General features: G+C 36.7%; 1 pseudogene; it reads left to right on the top strand.

Moving 5' to 3' along the window:
* LOC101679485 overlaps nt 1-19,373 on the top strand; it is a 143,691-nt pseudogene that overhangs the window by 89,380 nt on the left and 34,938 nt on the right.

Genomic DNA, 19,373 nt, shown 5'->3' with positions numbered 1-19,373 from the left:
TTTCAACATTTTGAGGAACCTCCATGCTGTTTTCCAGAGTGGTTGACCAGCTTGCATTCCCACCAACAGCTTGCATTCCCTTTCTCCGCATCCTCGCCAGCATCTGTCATTTCCTGACTTGTTAATTTTAGCCATTCTGACTGGTGTGAGGTGATATCCATTGTGGTTTTGATTTGTATTTCCCTGATGCCGAGTGATATGGAGCACTTTTACATGTGTCTGTTGGCCATCTGGATGTCTTCTTTGCAGAAATGTCTGTTCATGTCCTCTGCCCATTTCTTGATTGGATTATTTGTTCTTTGGGTGTTGAGTTTGCTAAGTTCTTTATAGATTCTGGACACTAGTCCTTTATCTGATATGTCGTTTACAAATATCTTCTCCCATTCTGTCAGTTGTCTTTTGATTTTGTTAACTGTTTCATTTGCTGTGCAAAAGCTTTTGATCTTGATGAAATCCCAATAGTTCATTTTTGCCCTTGCTTCCCTTGCCTTTGGCGTTGTTCCTAGGAAGATGTTGCTGTGGCTGATGTCAAAGAGGTTGCTGCCTGTGTTCTCCTCAAGGATTTTGATGGATTCCTTTCGCACATTGAGGTCCTTCATCCATTTTGAGTCTATTTTTGTGTGTGGTGTAAGGAAATGGTCCAATTTCATTTTTCTGCATGTGGCTGTCCAATTTTCCCAGCACCATTTATTGAAGAGGCTGTCTTTTTTCCATTGGACATTCTTTCCTGCTTTGTCGAAGATTAGTTGACCATAGAGTTGAGGGTCTATTTCTGGGCTCTCTATTCTGTTCCATTGATCTATGTGTCTGTTTTTGTACCAGTACCATGCTGTCTTGATGATGACAGCTTTGTAATAGAGCTTGAAGTCCGGAATTGTGATGCCACCAACTTTGGCTTTCTTTTTCAATATCCCTTTGGCTATTCGAGGTCTTTTCTGGTTCCATATACATTTTAGAATTATTTGTTCCATTTATTTGAAAAAGATGGATGTACTTTGATAGGAATTGCATTAAATGTGTAGATTGCTTTAGGTAGCATAGACATTTTCACAATATTTATTCTTCCAATCCAGGAGCATGGAATATTTTTCCATTTATTTGTGTCTTCCTCAATTTCTTTCATGAGTACCTTATAGTTTTCTGAGTATAGGTTCTGTGCCTCTTTGGTTAGGTTTATTCCTAGGTATCTTATGGTTTTGGGTGCAATTGTAAATGGGATTGACTCCTTAATTTCTTTCTTCTGTCTTGTTGTTGGTGTAGAGAAATACAACTGATTTCTGTGCATTGATTTTATATCCTGACACTTTACTGAATTCCTGTACAAGTTCTAGCAGTTTTGGAGTGGAGTCTTTTGGGTTTTCCACATATAGTATCATATCACCTGCAAAGAGTGGTAGTTTGACTTCTTCTTTGCCGATTTGGATGCCTTTAATTTCCTTTTGTTGTCTGATTGCTGAGGCTAGGACCTCTAGTACTATGTTGAATAGCAGTGGTGATGATGGACATGCCTGCTGTGTTCCTGACCTTAGTGGAAAAGCTTTCAGTTTTTCTCCATTGAGAATGATATTTGCGGTGGGATTTTCCATAGATGGCTTTGATGATATTGAGGTATGTGCCCTCTATCCCTACACTTTGAAGAGTTTTGATCAGGAAGGGATGCTGTACTTTGTCAAATGCTTTTTCAGCATCTATTGAGAGTATCATATGGTTCTTGTTCTTTCTTTTATTGATGTGTTGTATCACATTGACTGATTTGCGGATGTTGAACCAACCTTGCAGCCCTGGAATAAATCCCACTTGGTCGTGGTGAATAATCCTTTTAATGCACTGTTGAATCCTATTGGCTAGTATTTGGTGAGAATTTTTGCATCTGTGTTCATCAAGGATATTGGTCTATAGCTCTCTTTTTGATGGGATCCTTGTCTGGTTTTGGGATCAAGGTGATGCTGGCCTCATAAAATGAGTTTGGAAGTTTTCCTTTCATTTCTAGTTTTTGGAACACTTTCAGGAGAATAGGAATTAATTCTTTTTTAAATGTTTGGTAGAATTCCCCCGGGGAGCCGTCTGGCCCTGGGCTTTTGTTTGTTTGGAGATTTTTAATGGCTGTTTCAATCTCCTTACTGGTTATGGGTCTGTTCAGGCTTTCTATTTCTTCCTGGTTCAGTTGTGGTAGTTTATATGTTTCTAGGAATGCATCCATTTCTTCCAGATTGTCAAATTTGTTGGCGTAGAGTTGCTCATAATATGTTCTTATAATTGTTTGTATTTCTTTGGTTTTAGTTGTGATCTCTCCTCTTTCATTCATGATTTTATTTATTTGGGTCCTTTCACTTTTCTTTTTGGTAAGTCTGGCCAGGGGTTTATCAATCTTACTAATTCTTTCAAGGAACTAGATCCTAGTTTCGTTGATTTGTTCTATTGTTTTTTTGGTTTCTATTTCATTGATTTCTGCTCTGATCTTTATGATTTCTCTTCTCCTGCTGGGTTTAGGGTTTCTTTCTTGTTCTTTCTCCAGCTCCATTAAGTATAGGGTTAGGTTGTGTACCTGAGACCTTTCTTGTTTCTTGAGAAAGGCTTGTGCTGCTATATATTTTCCTCTCAGGACTGCCTTTGTTGTGTCCCACAGATTTTGAACCGTTGTGTTTTCATTATCATTTGTTTCCATGAACTTTTTCAATTATCTTTAATTTTCTTTAATTTCAATTCTTCTTTAATTAACTGGTTGACGCATTCATTCTTTAGAAGGATGCTGTTTAGTCTCCATGTATTTGCGTTCTTTCCAAACTTCCTCTTGTGGTTGAGTTCTAGCTTCGGAGCATTGTGGTCTGAAAATATGCAGAGAATGATCCCAATCTTTTGATACCGGTTGAGTCCTGATTTAGGACCGAGGATGTGATCTATTCTGGAGAATGTTCCATGTGCACTAGAGAAGAATGTGTATTCTGTTGCTTTGGGATGAAATGTTCTGAATATATCTGTGATGTCCATCTGGTCCAGTGTGTCGTTAAGGCCTTTATTTCCTTGTTGATCTTTTGATTGGATGATCTGTCCATTTCAGTGAGGGGAGTGTTAAAGTCCCCTACTATTATTGTATTATTGTTGATGTGTTTCTTTGATTTTGTTATTAATTGGTTTATATAGTTGGTTGCTTCTACGTTGGGGGTATAGATATTTAAAATTGTTAGATCTTCTTGTTGGACAGACCCTTTGAGTATGATATAGTGTCCTTCCTCATCTCTTATTATAGTCTTTGGCTTAAAATCTAATTGATATGATATAAGGATTGCCACTCCTGCTTTCTTCTGATGTCCATTAGCATGGTAAATTCTTTTCTACCCCCTCACTTTAAATCTGGAGGTGTCTTTGGGCTTAAAATGAGTTTCTTGCAGGCAACATATAGATTGGTTTTGTTTTTTTATCCATTCTGATACCCTGTGTGTTTTGATTGGGGCATTTAGCCCATTAACATTCAGGGTAAATATTGAGAGATATGAATTTAGTGCCAATATATTGCCTGTAAGGTGACTGTTACTGTATATTGTCTCTGTTCCTTTCTGACCTACCACTTATAGGCTCTCTCTTTGCTTAGAGGACCCCTTTCAATATTTCTTGTAGAGCTGGTTTGGTGTTTGGAAATTCTTTCAGTTTTTGTTTGTCCTGGAAGCTTTTAATCTCTCCTTCTATTTTCAGTGATAACAGAGCTGGATATAGTATTCTTTGCTGCATTTTTTTCTTGTTTAGTGCTCTGAAAATATCATGCCAGCTCTTTCTGGCCTGCCAGGTCTCTGTGGATAAGTCAGCTGCCAATGTAATATTTTTAACCATTGTATGTTACAGACTTCTTTTCCTGGGCTGCTTTCAGGGTTTTCTCTTTGTCACTAAGACTTGTAAATTTTACTATTATGTGATGGGGTGTGGGCCTATTCTTATTGATTCTGCGGGGCATTCTCTGCACCTCCTGAATTTCGATGCTTTTTCCCTTTGCCATATTGGGGAAATTCTCCCCAATAATTCTCTCCAGTATACCTTCTGCTCCCCTCTCTCTTTCTTCTTCTTCTGGAATCCCAATTATTCTAATGTTGTTTCATGTTATGGTGTCATTTATCTCTCAAATTCTCCCCTCGTGGTCCAGTAGCTATTTGTCCCTCTTTTGCTCAGCTTCTTTATTCTTTGTCATTTGGTCTTCTATATCGCAAATATTTCCTTCTGCCTCATTTATTGTAGCAGTGAGAGCCTCCATTTTTTGATTGCACCTCATTAATAGCTTTTTTGATTTCAACTTGGTTAGATTTTAGTTCTTTTATTTCTCCAGAAAGGTCTATTTTATCTCCCGAGAGGGTTTCTCTAATATCTTCCATGCCTTTTTCGAGCCTGTCTAGAACCTTGAGAATCGTCATTCTGAACTCTAGATCTGACATATTACCAATGTCAGTATTGGTTAGTTCCCTAGCTTTCGGTACTGCCTCTTGTTCTTTTTTTTTGTTGTGAATTTTTCCGCCTTATCATTTTGTCCAGATAAGAGTATATAAAGGAGCAAGCAAAATACTAAAAGGGTGGCAACAACCCCAGGAATATATGCTTTAACCAAATCAGAAGAGATCCCAAATCATGAGGCGGGATAAAGGGGATAAAAAGAGGTTCAGAAAGAAGGAAAGAAAGGAACAAAAAAGAATTATAAGAGAAAATGAATAAAGAAAAGTATAAAAAAGAAAAAATATATATATTAGATAAACTAGTTTAAAAACGTTAAAAAAGAAAAAGGTAAAAGTTAAAAAAATTTAGCAGAAGAATAGAAAAAAAATGAAACAAAAAAAATTAAATTAACTGCAAGACTAACGAATCATAGGGAGAAAGCCATGAGTTTCGTGCTTTGCTTTCTCCTCCTCTGGAATTCTGCTGCTCTCCTTGGTTTTGAAACTGCACTCTTTGGTAGGTCTTGGTCTTGGCTGGATTTCTTGTTGATCTTCTGGGGGAGGGGCCTGTTGTAGTGATTCTTAAGTGTCTTTGCCCCAGGCGGAGTTGCACCGCCCTTACCAAGGGCCAGGGTGAGTAATCCACTCTGGTTTGCTTTTGGGATCTTTTGTTTCCTGAGCGCTTTCTGTAGAGTTCCAGAGGATGGGAATACAAATGGCGGCCTCCTGGTCTCCAGCCCAGAGGAGCCAAGAGCCCGGGGCCCCACTCCTCAGTGCGCCCTCAGAGAACAGTGCCCAGTAACTCCCGTCTGCCTGACTTCCGGCCGCGCTCCGAGCTCACCAAGCCTGCGACCGGTTCAAGTAAACCCCAAGCTGGGAGCTCACTGTCGGCTCTGTCTTTGTAGCCGGCTTCCTCGTTCTAATACCTGTAAGCTCTGCGACACTCAGACACCCCGATCCTTCTGTGACCCTGCGGGACCTGAGGCCATGCTGACCCAGCATGGGCTTCACCCCGGTTTAGCCTCTGGAGCGATGTCCCTCAGCGGAACAGACTTTTAAAAGTCCTGATTTTGTGCTCCATTGCTCCACCGCTTGCTGGCATTCCACCCCTCCCCCCGGGGTCTATCTTCCCATAACTTTGGATTCACTTCTCCGCCAGTCCTACTTTTCAGAAAGTGGTTGTTTTTCTGTTTCTAGAATTGCTGTTCTTCTTTTCTTTGATCTGCTGATGGATTTGTAGGTGTTTGCAATCTTTAGATAAGCTATCTAGCTGATCTCCTGCTAGCTGAAGTAGTCTCAGCCTGCTACTTCTCCACCATCTTGACTCCTCCTGATTTTTTTAATACATCTTTGCTTTATCTGTTATATTGTCTTTTCTTTCACCATATTTGTTGTTTAATCTTATTAGAAGTTTATCCAATCATTCAGTCTTTCCAAAGAACCAACTTTTGCCTTTGATTTTTAGTTCTGACTTTATTTTGCATCCCTTTTTCTAAATCCATAAGTATGATACTAAGTTCATTATTTTTCAAATCATTTTTTTCTTTTCTAATTGAGGTATTAAAGTCTATAAATTTCCCTCAAAGCTCTACTTGCATTACATCTTAGAAATTTTGACTTGTAAAGTTTTCATTTTATCTTAAATACTTATTAACATTTTTTGTTATGACACTTTTGACTCATAAATTATTTAGAAGATTGGTTTTCAATTTCAAATATTTGGAAATGTTTTGTTTGTATTTTGTATGTTTGTATTTTTTAATATTCAAACTTAATTGTGTTGTGATTAAAAAGCATGACTACTCTTTTGAGAAGTGTCAGCAGATCGAAAAATCCTCTGATTCTTACTTTAGGAATCTTTCTCTTTATTCTTTGGTAAGAGCATTGGAAAATTAAAAAACCTCCATTTTTAATTCTTTGTGCAAGCATTCATACCATGGAACCAGGAATACTGGAAATAATTTCAGGATATTAACTCATTGTAATCAATTTAGCAAATAAGTTTGGTTTTCATGCTCTTGCCAAGAGTAGAAGCAGAACCATTGTCTTGGGAGAAATGCAATTTCTTGTAGTACAGACTAGTCATAAGACTGCCAGTTTTTCTGCTTTTTATGTAGACAAGTGTAGTAGTCTAGTACTGAAGTAGAGATTTAGGAAGTACTTTTACGCCTTTTCTTGTTGGCCTGAGAGTGTTCCTCATGAGACTGGATCACGAAGAATAACTTCAGTAGCATCTCTGAATTTGCCTAGAAAAATTCCGTGTGTTTAGATGATAGTGTTGATCTAGTCACTTTACTGGTGAATTAATGTTTTAGTTTTCTTTTTTTTTTCTTCCAGATATTTTTTGTAAAGTGGAAATTCCCCCTCGGTACTGCTTGGCCTTGCTAGAGCTAAATGGAATTGGCTTTAGTACCACAGAATGTGAAATTCAGAAACATGTAATGCAAGCCAAGCTGGATGCATCTGAGACTCAGGCCTATCAACTAGCTGGACACAGTTTTTCCTTCACCAGTTCAGATGACATTGCCAAGGTGGTATCAAGGGAATGGGGAATTTTAGTTAAAAATTATTTGTGTGTGTGTGTATTTCCTAAATGTGTTTGCCTAAACACTAAAGATACCGAAGAACACAGTTCAAAAAATTTTTAATTTGATGAGTGCTTTGGAGATAGAGTATTCTAGCATCTAATTTATAAATTATATCTGTGTTTATGAGAATAGAAGTTAGTAAAAAAGCCTCCTAGAAGGTATGCTCCATGAGATCGGCCTAGAACAGAGGAGGTACTCTAAATATTTGTTGAACAAAAGATCCATAGTGATTGTTATATAACAATGTAGTTGTTTCTCCATGAAGTTAGTAATTTCATGAACTCTCACCCCTTCCATACCCTAAAATCCCTTTTTGGACAATAAAATTAGATATTTTTCTCAATTATTACTGAAAAAGGATTTTTGGGATTGTTTGCTTTTTAAAACCTAAATAAGATTTTATAAACTTAACATAAATTTGGACACACTTTATTCTTATATTTATTTTCAGAGGTTGGTGATCTATTCTTTCCTCTCCCCACCACAGTCCACAAAGGATGTCTGGGTTCTTGTGGAATGGTTACAAATATAGGGTGGGTGCTTATACTTGATAGCATTGAAGTTCAGGTGACTTGTAGATGCAATTCAGTAATGTAGCATGTTGTGAAGACCATAGGCTTTCAAGCCAGACTTCATGGGTTTGAATCCCATCTCCTCCATTTATTAACCCTATAACCTGGAACAATCCATCAACTCTTTGTATCTCAATTTCTACATCAGTAAACTGGGTTATGATAGGAATACCTCAGAATTGTTGTGAGGAATAAATGATGAATGTAAAACACTTAGAATAATGCCCATCTCATAGTAAAAGTTCAGTAAATGTTATGTAGACTCATAAAAAAAATGCCCTTTTTAAAAAGCCACAGTGTTATATTTTTTAAAAAATGAGGAATTTTTGTTTTTCTGAATCACAGGGTACATTTGTATGGAATTCAGAAGTGCTGTTTTTTGTTTGTTTGTTTGTTTTGTTTAATTTTTTCTTTTGAGTTCTTTAGCTCGGAACTCCCCATCCAATACCCAACTGACTGCACATAAAATTACATAGGGACCTTATGAAAAACAGAGGATCTCTGGATTTCAGCACAAGTAGGGCAAAGGCAGAAATCCATCCCTCTGTGATTCAGATACTAAGGCCATAGACCTAGACCAAACTCTGGGCCAGAATAAAAGGCCTTTGATGTTAATGGCTTGTTCTTAGGTCTTCATTCTAAAAGGGAAGTTATATTTAAGGTAATCTAACAGTTTCACATATTGACTTGTTAATCCTTGGTAATTTTAAGGGGAATCTTTGAACTGGGCAGGATAGTACTAATCCTCTAGAACTGTTATATAGCCACTTATAGCTATTTAAATTTGAATTAATTGGGACACCTGGTGATGCAGTCAGTTAAGCCTCTGTCTTTGATTCAGGTCGTGATACCAGGGTCCTGGGATTAGCCCTGCATCAGACTCCTTGCTCAGCAGGGAGTCTGTTTCTCCCTCTGACTCTGCTGCTCCCCCTGCTTGTGCTCTTTCTCTCTCTTTCTAACAAAATAAATAAATAAAATCTTTAAAAATAAATTAAAAAATTTAACTTAATTAAAATTAATTTAAATATCAGTTCAGTGCCTTAGTTGTGTTAGCCACATTTTAAATGTTCAATAATCACATGTGGTAAGTGGCTACCATAATGGAGAGTGCAAATATAGAACAATTTCATTATTGCAAAAAGTTCTTTTGGATGGCACTGGCCTAGAGTGGGGATCGGCAAACTACAACTTGTGGGCCATATTTGTTCTGCCACCTGTTTTTGTAAATAAAATTTCATTGGAGCATAATCGTACTTGTTCATTTACTTACTGTCTATGGCTCTTTTTGTTCTGTAGTGGCACAACTGAGAATTTGTGACAGTAAAACCCGCAAAGCTGAAAAAATCTGTTATCTGGCTCTTTTTAGGAAAAGTTTGCTGATCCCTGGTCTAGAGGGAAGCATGAATTAGAGAAAAAGAAAAATGACATTTGAGTTAGAAGACTATGGTTTCTAATTCTTAATTTTTCTACATTATGGTCATGTAACTTGAAGCAAGTTTCTCCAGCTGGTATAAACTTTTCAGAAATGTCACAGAATTATTGTACATATGACATGAGATGACACATGTTAAAGCTTCCAGCATGATGGCTGACGCATAGTAAGTGCTCAATAAATATTAGTGCCTCTTACCCTCATCCAATTCAACCCTCTCATTTCACAGATGTATTCACTGAGAATTGGAGAGGTAATTTATATGAAGTTTTCACAATTAATTCTGAAGGTTTCACCAAAAACAGAATCTAAGATAATAACTTATAAATATTAAGGTGAGATTTTTGAGTTGTCCTAATTATGGTAGGTCTCTCTTCCTGGGTTTGTTGATTTATTGCTATTTGAAAAATAATGTTTCATTTTTCTATTCAATTATTTGGTTCTCTTTCCTCTCCTGGCATTTATATGCTCTTTGATATCTGTACTAGAGTTGCCTAGATAAAATACAGGACATTCAGCTAAATTTGAATTTCAGATAAACAATGAATAATTTTTTAAAAAGATTTTATTTATTTTATTTGACAGAGATCACAAGTAGGCAGAGGCAGGCAGAGAGAGAGGAGGAGGAAGCAGGCTCCCTGCTGAGCAGAGGCCCGTTGCGGGGCTTGATCCCAAGACTCTGGGATCATGACCTGAGCTGAAGGCAAAGGCTTTAACCCACTGAGCCACCCAGGCGCCCCGACAATGAACAATATTTTAATATAAGTATGCCCCATGCAGTTCAAAATTTAACTAAACATCTTGTAATTTTATTTGTTATGTATGACAACCCTGATCCCTACACATGCAGCCTTATATAACACAATTCTTGGGAAAAATAGTTATTAACATCCATAGCAAGCCTCAGTATCTTTCATACCTAAGATTCCAGTTATTCCTACTACTTAAAATTGAACCAGATCTTTGTTTCTATCATCACTGTTGTTCTACAGAATAACAGATACAGATACAGATAACAGATACAGGTCTATCTTTCCTTCTACCCCTTGCCCAACTTGTGGCCAATAAAGATTCTTATATAATGCGAATGTTCTTAATTTTTAGGATTATTAATTGGGAAAATAATCCAAGGTTCACTAAGCCCACTCAAGGTACATAAATGAATGAATGGAAGTAGTAGATAGTATTCTGAATAGCCTTGAGTTTTAAATTGAGCTAGTGATTTTAGGTATACATGGGAACTTCCTTTTGCCCCAGTACCTGGATCCTGTCCTGTGTAGGCTTAGTTTCTTCAGCAGGTCCTTATTAGCTCCCCTAGCTATCATTATTGATTTCTGCATTGGGTTGGCCACCTTTCCCTGACTTTTTGTGTCCAGGGTTTCATAGGGTCTAGCCTTACTGTGGTGGGAGTAGATGGCTTTTTCTATCTCTTTCTACCTCAGTATTGTCTGATTTTTGTGATCATATAATAGCCACAAAGGCTCCCATGTTGGTCCTTACTGAGGCTTAAATGATCGAGCAAACATGTTGATTAATTACCACATTAAAGGGTACTTAAGAGAGTTCACAGTCCTCAGAGAAACCTAAAGTCTCAATGTCAGTAGCTTATTTATCACTTGTTCAGTGATAAATAAAACTCAACCTAAGCCCTGCCCTCAACTCAGCACCCCCCAGACCCCAGTAGCTTGCCCCAGAACCCAAAGAGCAGTTCTGCCATACCCCTAGTCCCTAACCCTAACCCTTGGTTGGGTTTTCAGGCATCCATCTCTAGAAGCCTGGTCTTGATTTCCTCCATATGGGGAGACACAGTGTATACATTCCTGTGTTCTTGACTTTTTAAAAGCCTCTAATTGATATTAATCTTATAGTGCCTACATTAGGTTATAGATTGCCTACTTGACATACAAATTTTCATTGTCATTATTTATTGAATGTGGTAATTTAATGTGTTATAAAAAGTTCTCACAACCCGTGTTGAATTGTATGGATTTTCTCAAATAACTTTTAAAAATGTTATGTGAATGACAATGCTTGTGATTTGATTCTTAGCGTATCATGCTTAGCGAAATAAGTCAAGCGGAGAAAGACAACTATCATATGATCTCCCTGATATGAGGAAGTGGTGATGCAACATGGGGGCTTAAGTGGGTACGAGAAGAATAAATGAAAGAAGATGGGATTGGGAGGGAGACAAACCATAAGTAACTCTTAATCTCACAAAACAAACTGAGGGTTGCTGGGGGGAGGGGGTTTGGGAGAAGGGGGTGGTATTATGGACATTGGGGAGGGTATGTGTTTTGGTGAGTGCTGTGAAGTGTGTAAATCTGGTGATTCACAGACCTGTACCCCTGGGGATAAAAATATATGTTTATAAAAAATAAAAATAATAAAAAATAAAAAATAAAAAGAGAGACACAAACCAAAAAAAAAAAAAAAAAAAGAAGCATTAATTTCTTGCAGGTTTTATTTTTGGAATTGAAGTTGTCACCAAATGGAGAAGTACAATACCAAGGCAGCAAGAAAACTTTGGGTTCTACCAGAGAGGGAATGACAATGGGCACAAGCTAAAGCTGGGAAAACAGTTCAGCACTAGTAAGGTGCTCTTCAGGACAGTTGCAGGGCAGAATTTGATTTACTTTTAGCACTCTGGTGTCTTGAAAGAAAGCTGATGAAGTCAAGACCCAGCATAGCCCATTGTTTGAATGTATCCAGATTAAAACAAATTAGTTTGTGTTTCGGCTCCCTGCAAAAACTGCAGAGACATTCCATCATGGAAAATCTGGACCAAAATTTGATTTAGCAGTTACGTCCTTCCTATCATTAAAACAGTATAATGGTGTATGAACTCAGACCCACAGACATTATTTAATTATTGACATCTGATACTCTTGGACTTCAAGTGTAATATAATTTGAATAGTGTAGGAACATGAACAAAGATGTGGAAGAATTAAAAAAAGAAAGAACAAGTCATTACAAATAAACATTTTTTTTCAATTATAGGGCAAAATTTATATACATTTTTCAATTATAGGGCAAAATTATAGGGCAAAAATTTTCCATGAGTTTAAGAATCTAGTCTACTAATTTCAAAGTGAAAGCGTAAATTACAATCCATGGAAACCATATGCTTAGGAGAGAAGAGAGAAAGTGCGTATTGTTACATTTTTACTGAATGAATTTTTAGTGAAATAATAAGGATAGAAAGTATCACCATAACAGGTAAGGAAAGAGCAGTTCAAGTTGCCATTTTGACCTTACTGTCATTAACTATGACTTACCTGCCCTAGGAAAGTTTCCACAGTTTCATTCTGTAACAAAACTTTTTGTTTTATCTTGCCCTCTAACCTCACAAGTTCCTGTTTCTTCACAGTTTACCCAAACTCTGTGGCATAGAAAGTTCAGAGTTTTAAAGATGAATGTCTTCTGACTTTCTTGATGTAGAAATGATCAAAGTATTAGGGCAAAAGGAAAAGAATGAGAAACTTCCAATCACATGAGAAGAGAGGAAGAAAATATAGACAAAGGAAAGACATGATATAGATTCTTGGCTGGTGTGAGACTGGGCAGTTATAGTACCTTGTTAAGTTGACGTCTTTTTTTTTTTTTAAAGTAGATCTAAATTGATATTATTTAGCATTAACATGTTTGCATTTTACCATCTATAGTTGCTATAGTTTTATCATTATGGGGATGCAAAAACCCAAAGCGTAATTTTGAGTTATAGATATAGGAGTTAACAAATTTAGTTTTGAGGTTATATTATTTACCTAAGGGAGAGTCTAGTTTGGTATGGAATTTGGACAAGAATCTGATCTTACTTCATTATATTTCTTTGGCAAGATGTTTTAAATAAATTAAAGGGATTACATTGTTTTCCAGGCTTGATATTAGAATGGAGAAGAATCACTAATGCTATTACTAAAGTGGTCTTTCCTCTGCAGCGGGAAAAGCGTCTAAATCTTTTTCTTGGAATGGAAAGAATCTATCCTGTATCACAGTCACACACTACTACAGGTAATGAGAAATCTAAAATATGGATAATACTCAATTTTGAAAGAAAACTTTTCATATATAATATTTGCTTTGATAACCGAGGAATTCAAGTGTTGATCATTGGATTCTGTGAAGTCCCATAAACATTTATGTAACACATTCTACATCCCAAATATAGATGGATACTATTTGCAGAGATGAGATTTAGTTAGAGTTCCAGCTTTCAAGTACTATATAGAGTAACTAGAATGTCTGCAACTGTGCTTCAGATTAATACTTATTTGAGTTAGTCATCTAATTTCAGTCCAGACCCTCTCCTGAACCTCCCGAGTCTGATGAATCTAGGTAATGCTGGAGAGCATCTGTGTAATAGATAAGTATCTTATTTTTCTTAACCAGAAAAGAGCTGTAGAGTCTTTTGGGTATCTTGTAGCACTCTTGAGATGGGTATGAGTAACCTAACCTAGTAAGGAAGAAAGGATTCTTGTGCTAGGCAGTGCAAAGCTAAGTATCTGCCAAATATAATGTGCATTAGAAGAAAGGACAGCATTAATTCTCATCAGAGAGACAGTTTAGGTTGGCAGTGTAGAATGTGGGCTTTGATATCAGACTTTTACAAATTTTGAATCTTTATTCAAGGTAGCTTTGTGCCTGAGTGTCCTCCTGTGTAAAACACAGTAATAATAGTCTCACTTCACCAGGGCATGCTGAGGATTAAATAGGCTAATACATTTCAAGTGTTTCGAATAGAGCAGAGCACTTTGTGCGGGCTCCTTACCAGCTGTTGCTGTTATTACAGAAGGAGGCACCAGGAGGAGTTGCTTTTTTTTTTGTGCTGTTTGTTGCCTGTTCTAAACAAACTCTTTTCCTTCTTCCGTATTTAGCTAAGCTCTTAGATCACCATAGCCATTTCTTGCCCTGATGGTGTTTAAATTTCGAGATATATGCTAATGATGTAAACTTACATAAAATAAATCCTTGGTAAAAAACCAAAACCAGCCCGGAGTTTCTAAAGGTGTTGCATTTATCTGTTGCTTATAAAGTATAAAGAAAGACATCAATTTCTTTTTTTCTGATTGGTTTTCACCATACTATGCCTACATTTAAAGAATATTTTGGAAATACAAGCTTACCTAAGCAAAGCAAAGCCATTTCATTAGAATTCATCTCCATGATGTTACATTCATGTTTTAGAATTTATTTTTGCCATCTTGTCTGCTAGTGTTAGTCTCATTAATTCAAAAAATAGACCTGAATATTAAATATTATTATAGAAAACAAGACAGTGTGCTGAGGCAACAAGAGACTTGAACACCTTCTGCTGTCAGCTAGTTTTATAAACATTGAGAAGGACATTTAATGGTAATAAGTATATTAATATCTACCATTCATTGAGCACTAATTTTTCTTAAAAGCTAAATAACAAGGACATATATCAGGGGTTTGTTCAGAAAAAGAGTATCCAAGGTACCTAAAATGTCTGACTCATCAAAAGAAGATGAAATTATATATACTAGCTGGTAGAGAGCCATTACAATGAAGAGTATATTATAAAACAGAAGATTTTGTGTTGCTATATATGTATTGTAAAACTGTAATAACAAAATCAGTTCCCCCAGACTCTTTGAATAATGCTTCCGTGTTTCAGAAAAACTCAACCAATAAATAAATAATCTGTAAAATATTTGGGGGGGGGGAGAATAAAGGCTATAAGCATTAAAACATAGAGCTTTTTCTTTCCTAGAAAGTTCATTAATCTGATTCTAGTCTCTAGCTTTGTCAGTGCTACCACTGGTTCTCTTGTTTAGTGAGGATGGTGATAAAGGAAAGTGGCCAGGTGACGTCCGGCAAGTGATGTTCTAGTCATCACTTCTCATTACTCCATCTTCTACAGAGTAGCTGGCCCCTTGGGCCCTGGGTTATCCCTTTCCAGCAGTCCATTGCTCTTTTGCTGCAGATCCTCTCTCTGTGTCTTGTGTATTCCTGAGTTTTGAAGGTTTCTGACAGTCATTTTTCCTAGGATCCATTTGAATAGTCTTTACTCATTAATACCCCTGCTAACAGTCATATAGTGCTGACAGCTGGTATTCATTTTAGCACAGAACTACTTCAACCTATTGAATTACTTCTCATCATGGGCTTGTTTTCTAGAGAGCTAGGTTAATGTAAAACATTCTATTGCAGTTGATGCATATATTCACTTACATTAGGATTGGTCTTGTACTTATTTTATCCTTGTTAGATGCATGAACATAATGAAAAACATTTAAATACAAATTTAGTTTAGCATTGGTGAAAATGCATAATTCAGAAATATAATTACTGTGAAAATAAATGTCAGATCCCCTCAAACATCTCAATTTACTGACTTCATTCTCTTTGATTTTAGGATGAATAACCTTTACAGAACCAAATATTCAGAATGTGCCAAGAGATTTTGAGATCAAAATGACAACACTAGTAGGAGAGAGTCCACCTTCCCAAGCCCTACTTCCCATGAACAGGTAGATGCTATTTCTCTTTATTTGTGTTATATACTTTTGTGAGTATGAAAGCCTCAAAATAAGACTAGTGGACAAAATAATGAAGTTAGTTTAATTTTCTGTTCTGGGCATACACATTTCTAGGTAATATCCATTTAAAATCCTGAGTCTGTCTATAAAAAAGCAGGTTGATGGTGAAAGGCTGAAAACCTGAACCACTAATTAAATAATCAGCATGATGTGCTTTTCTAACTCAAATGCTACAGAGAAGAGTTTAACTATGTCAAAAGCCTCTCCCCCTCTGCTCTCCCCAAATTCACATGATGGGAAGGAAAAGCATAGATAATTTATGTTAGATATGGTCAAAAAGATTTGTTGACTTGAGATAAATGTCAGTAATTTTTTCAGAAGCAGTTTGTGGCAAAAGCTGTTACAGATATGCCTTATTTTCTTTAATTAAATATTTGCTAAAAAAGAAAATCTAGTATCTATGTTAAGCTTTAAAGTGAGTTTCAAACGATAAGGTTTTTAAGTTTTCTAGATGAAACTGTTGACTTCACTGTAAAATGAGACCTTCCCCATATATTTGAGACTGCTTCATGTCTAGCTGCTGAAATTGTTTGACTGACGGAGGAAGAGATAAAGAGTCGTGGCCTGAACTGTGGATAGTAGGCATAGATGGAGGAGAGAACCCCAGACAGAGGAATGCCATTTTCAGTCTGCATGCGGCATGTTTTTGTGCCTTTTCCAGGTAAGATGATAGATGGTTTTTTGAACTTCTCAATGCTTTTCAAATGGTTTTCAAAGCACTGATAAAGCCTGCATTATGAATAAAACTCAGAAGTATGCATTGGTCCCTCCATCTTTCCTCTCTTTGGTGTAGCCTGTTTTTACCTTTGTGTAGTCAGGTTGTCAGTCACCATTGTCCTCATGATCTGCTCTGTGGAAAACTCCTGTGGTGTATGCTTGTAAGCAACAGTCTACAGAAACCATGTTTTCCAACGTGATTGTAAACTTTTTTTTTGCAAAGTCCAGCAGATTTCATTAGTCCTTGTACTCTTTGACAGACTCTTGTGCAGACTCTTCTGTACAGCATTTATACTGTTAATTAACCCTCCGTTTCCTCAATTTCTGTCCTCCCTTGATCTCAAAGGGCACAATTTTCTTGTTTCTCTGACTTGCTTTGCTCTTTTGCTTCTATCCTTTCCATACCACTGTTTTCTATTGCAGGGGTAACCCCCAAGGCTGCCCTTCTCTTGCCTAACCACTCTTTAGTACTCCAGACAACAGGCCTTTCATGAAAGGTTGAACTCAATAAATTCTAGTCATGAGACATTTGGAAGTCAGGATCTAACTCCTAAATCATCCCTACTATTTCTATATGAATTTGTGCCTTTATCTTCTGCTGGTTGGCAGGTCTGGGTGAGTGCAGCTAACTATCTGAATTGGTTTTAATTCTGTCAGAAAATATTCTAAGGGGGAATCTAGGTCCGTGACAGTGTCACCTGGTTGGTAATTTTCCGTTTTGCTCTCTCAGTGTAAACTATCAGCACTATATCATTGTAACCATCTTTAAGTGTTCAGTTCTCTGGCATTAAGTACCCATCATGGTTGTTTGTGCATCCATCACCACCATCCACAACTGAAACTCTCTATTGAACAGTTACTCTCCCTTCCATCAGCCCCTGGTCCCTGGCAGCCACCATTCTACTTTCTGTCTCTGTGAATTTGACTTCTTGAGGTATCTACTATAAGTGCATTATACAGTATTTGTCTTTTTGTGTCTGGTTTATTTCTCTTTGCATCATGTCTTCAAGATTCATCCATGTTGTAGTATATGTCAGTATTTCCATTCTTTTTGGGTGCCTGGCTAGCTCAGTGGATTAAGCCTCTGTCTTCGGCTTGGGTCATGATCCCAGGGTCCTGGAATCAAGCCCTCTGCTTGATTCCTCTGTATCTGGCTCTCTGCTCAGTGGGAAGCCTGCTTCCCCCCCAGCTCTGCCTGCCTCTCTGTCTACTTTTGATATCTCTCTCTCTGTCAAATAAATAATAAATAAATAAAATCTTAAAAAAAAGAATTTCAGTTCTTTTTAAGGCTGAATAATATTTGATTATATGTATATACTTTATTTTGTTTATCTGTTCATTCATCAATTTATTCTTACTTAAACAATAAAATTGTGTTTAACATGACCAATTTTATACTGCTTTTAAAAATTTTTTTAAGTTCATTGAAATTAAACATATATGGATTAAATCTGAAAATTTCTGTCATTTAAATGTAGTGTTTAGGGGCACCTGGGTGGTTCAGTGGGTTGAAGCCTCTGCCTTCGGCTCAGGTCGTGATCCCGGGGTCCTGGGATCGAGCCCCGCATTGGGTTCTCTGCTGAGCAGGGAGCCTGCTTCCCTTCCTCTCTCTCTGCTTGCCTCTCTGCCTACTTGTGATCTCTGTCTGTAAAATAAATAAACTCTTAAAAAAATAAAATAAATGTAGTGTTTAGTCCATTGGCATCTAAAGTAATCATTGGCATACAGTTGGTTTAACTCTACTGTCTTGTTATTTGTGTTTTATTCTATCTGTTCTTTATTTTTTAAAGCTTTAAGTGACCATTTTTATTGTGCTTCTTATTTCCTCTATTGTCTTATTAACTATCTTAGATATTTCAGAGTATTCAATACGTATATATGTATTCCATCACGTACTGTCTTTAATAATTTTATACCACTTCATCTGTAAAGTTTTTTTCTATTTCCCCTCTTACATAATAGATTTAATTTCTATGATTTATAAACTCTACCATACAGTTATTATTTTTGCCTTAAAAAGTCTATTATCTTTCAAAGAAAGCAAGAAATAAAAAAGTGTCTTTTCTACCTGTCCACTTTTTACCATTTCTGGCACTTTTCATTTCTTGGAGTAATTCAAGTACTTCCTCCAGAGTACTTCCTTTAAGATTTCTAATAATGCAGTTCTACTGACAGTGATTTATCCCAGTACTCCCATGTCTCTAGATTTCTTTTGTTATCCTCACTTTTGAAAGATAATTTTATGTGACTTAGATTTCTAGATGTACAGTCCTTCTCCTTCAGCACTTTAAATATATATTTCCATTAGCTCCTGGTTTGTATTATTTCTATTGAGAAGTATACCGTCATTTTTCTTGCTCCTCCTCTAAGCATAATACAACCAACTTTCCCCTGGATGCTTTTTAAATTTTGTTATTGAGACTCTTTGGGTAGTTTTTCATGCTTTGCTTCTAAGACTTTTGAGTTTGCTGGATTTCCTAAGTTGGCTTAGTTATTTTTTTTTTAATATGCGTGCTTATATTTTTCAGTAAATTTGAAACATTTTCAACCATTATATCTTGTAAATTTTTAATTTTTTATATTCTTTAATTTTTAAAAATATTTTATTTATTTATTTGAGAGAGAGAGAGAGAAGCAGAGGAAGAGGGAGAAGCAGTCTACATGCCAAACAGGGAGCCCAATGTGGGGCTCAATAACAGGTCCCTGGGATCATGACCTGAGCCAAAGGCAGGTGCTTAACCAACTGAGCCACCTAGGCACCCCTCTTATAATTTATTAAAAAGATTATTTATTTTAGAAAGAGAGTAAGAGAGCGTGCACAAGCATGGGGGTGGGGCAGAGGGAGAGAATCATCAAGCAGACTCCCCTGCTGAGCACAGAGCCCCATGCAGGACTTGATCCATGACTTATGAGATCATGACCTTAGCTGAAACCAAGAGTCAGACTCTTAAATGACTAAGCCACCTAGATGTCCACTTGTAATATTTTTTGTTCATTTTTCTCTCCTCTCTCCTTTCTTCTTGTTGCTCCAAATATACATATGTAATACCACTTGGTATTGTTCCACAGGTCACTGAAACTTTT

This window comes from Mustela putorius, unplaced genomic scaffold (assembly GCF_011764305.1).
Source record: "Mustela putorius furo isolate JIRA1106 unplaced genomic scaffold, ASM1176430v1.1 tig00003834_pilon_pilon_pilon, whole genome shotgun sequence".
In the NCBI taxonomy this organism is placed as follows: Eukaryota; Metazoa; Chordata; class Mammalia; order Carnivora; family Mustelidae; genus Mustela; species Mustela putorius.
This window is presented reverse-complemented; position numbering and strand designations above follow the sequence as displayed.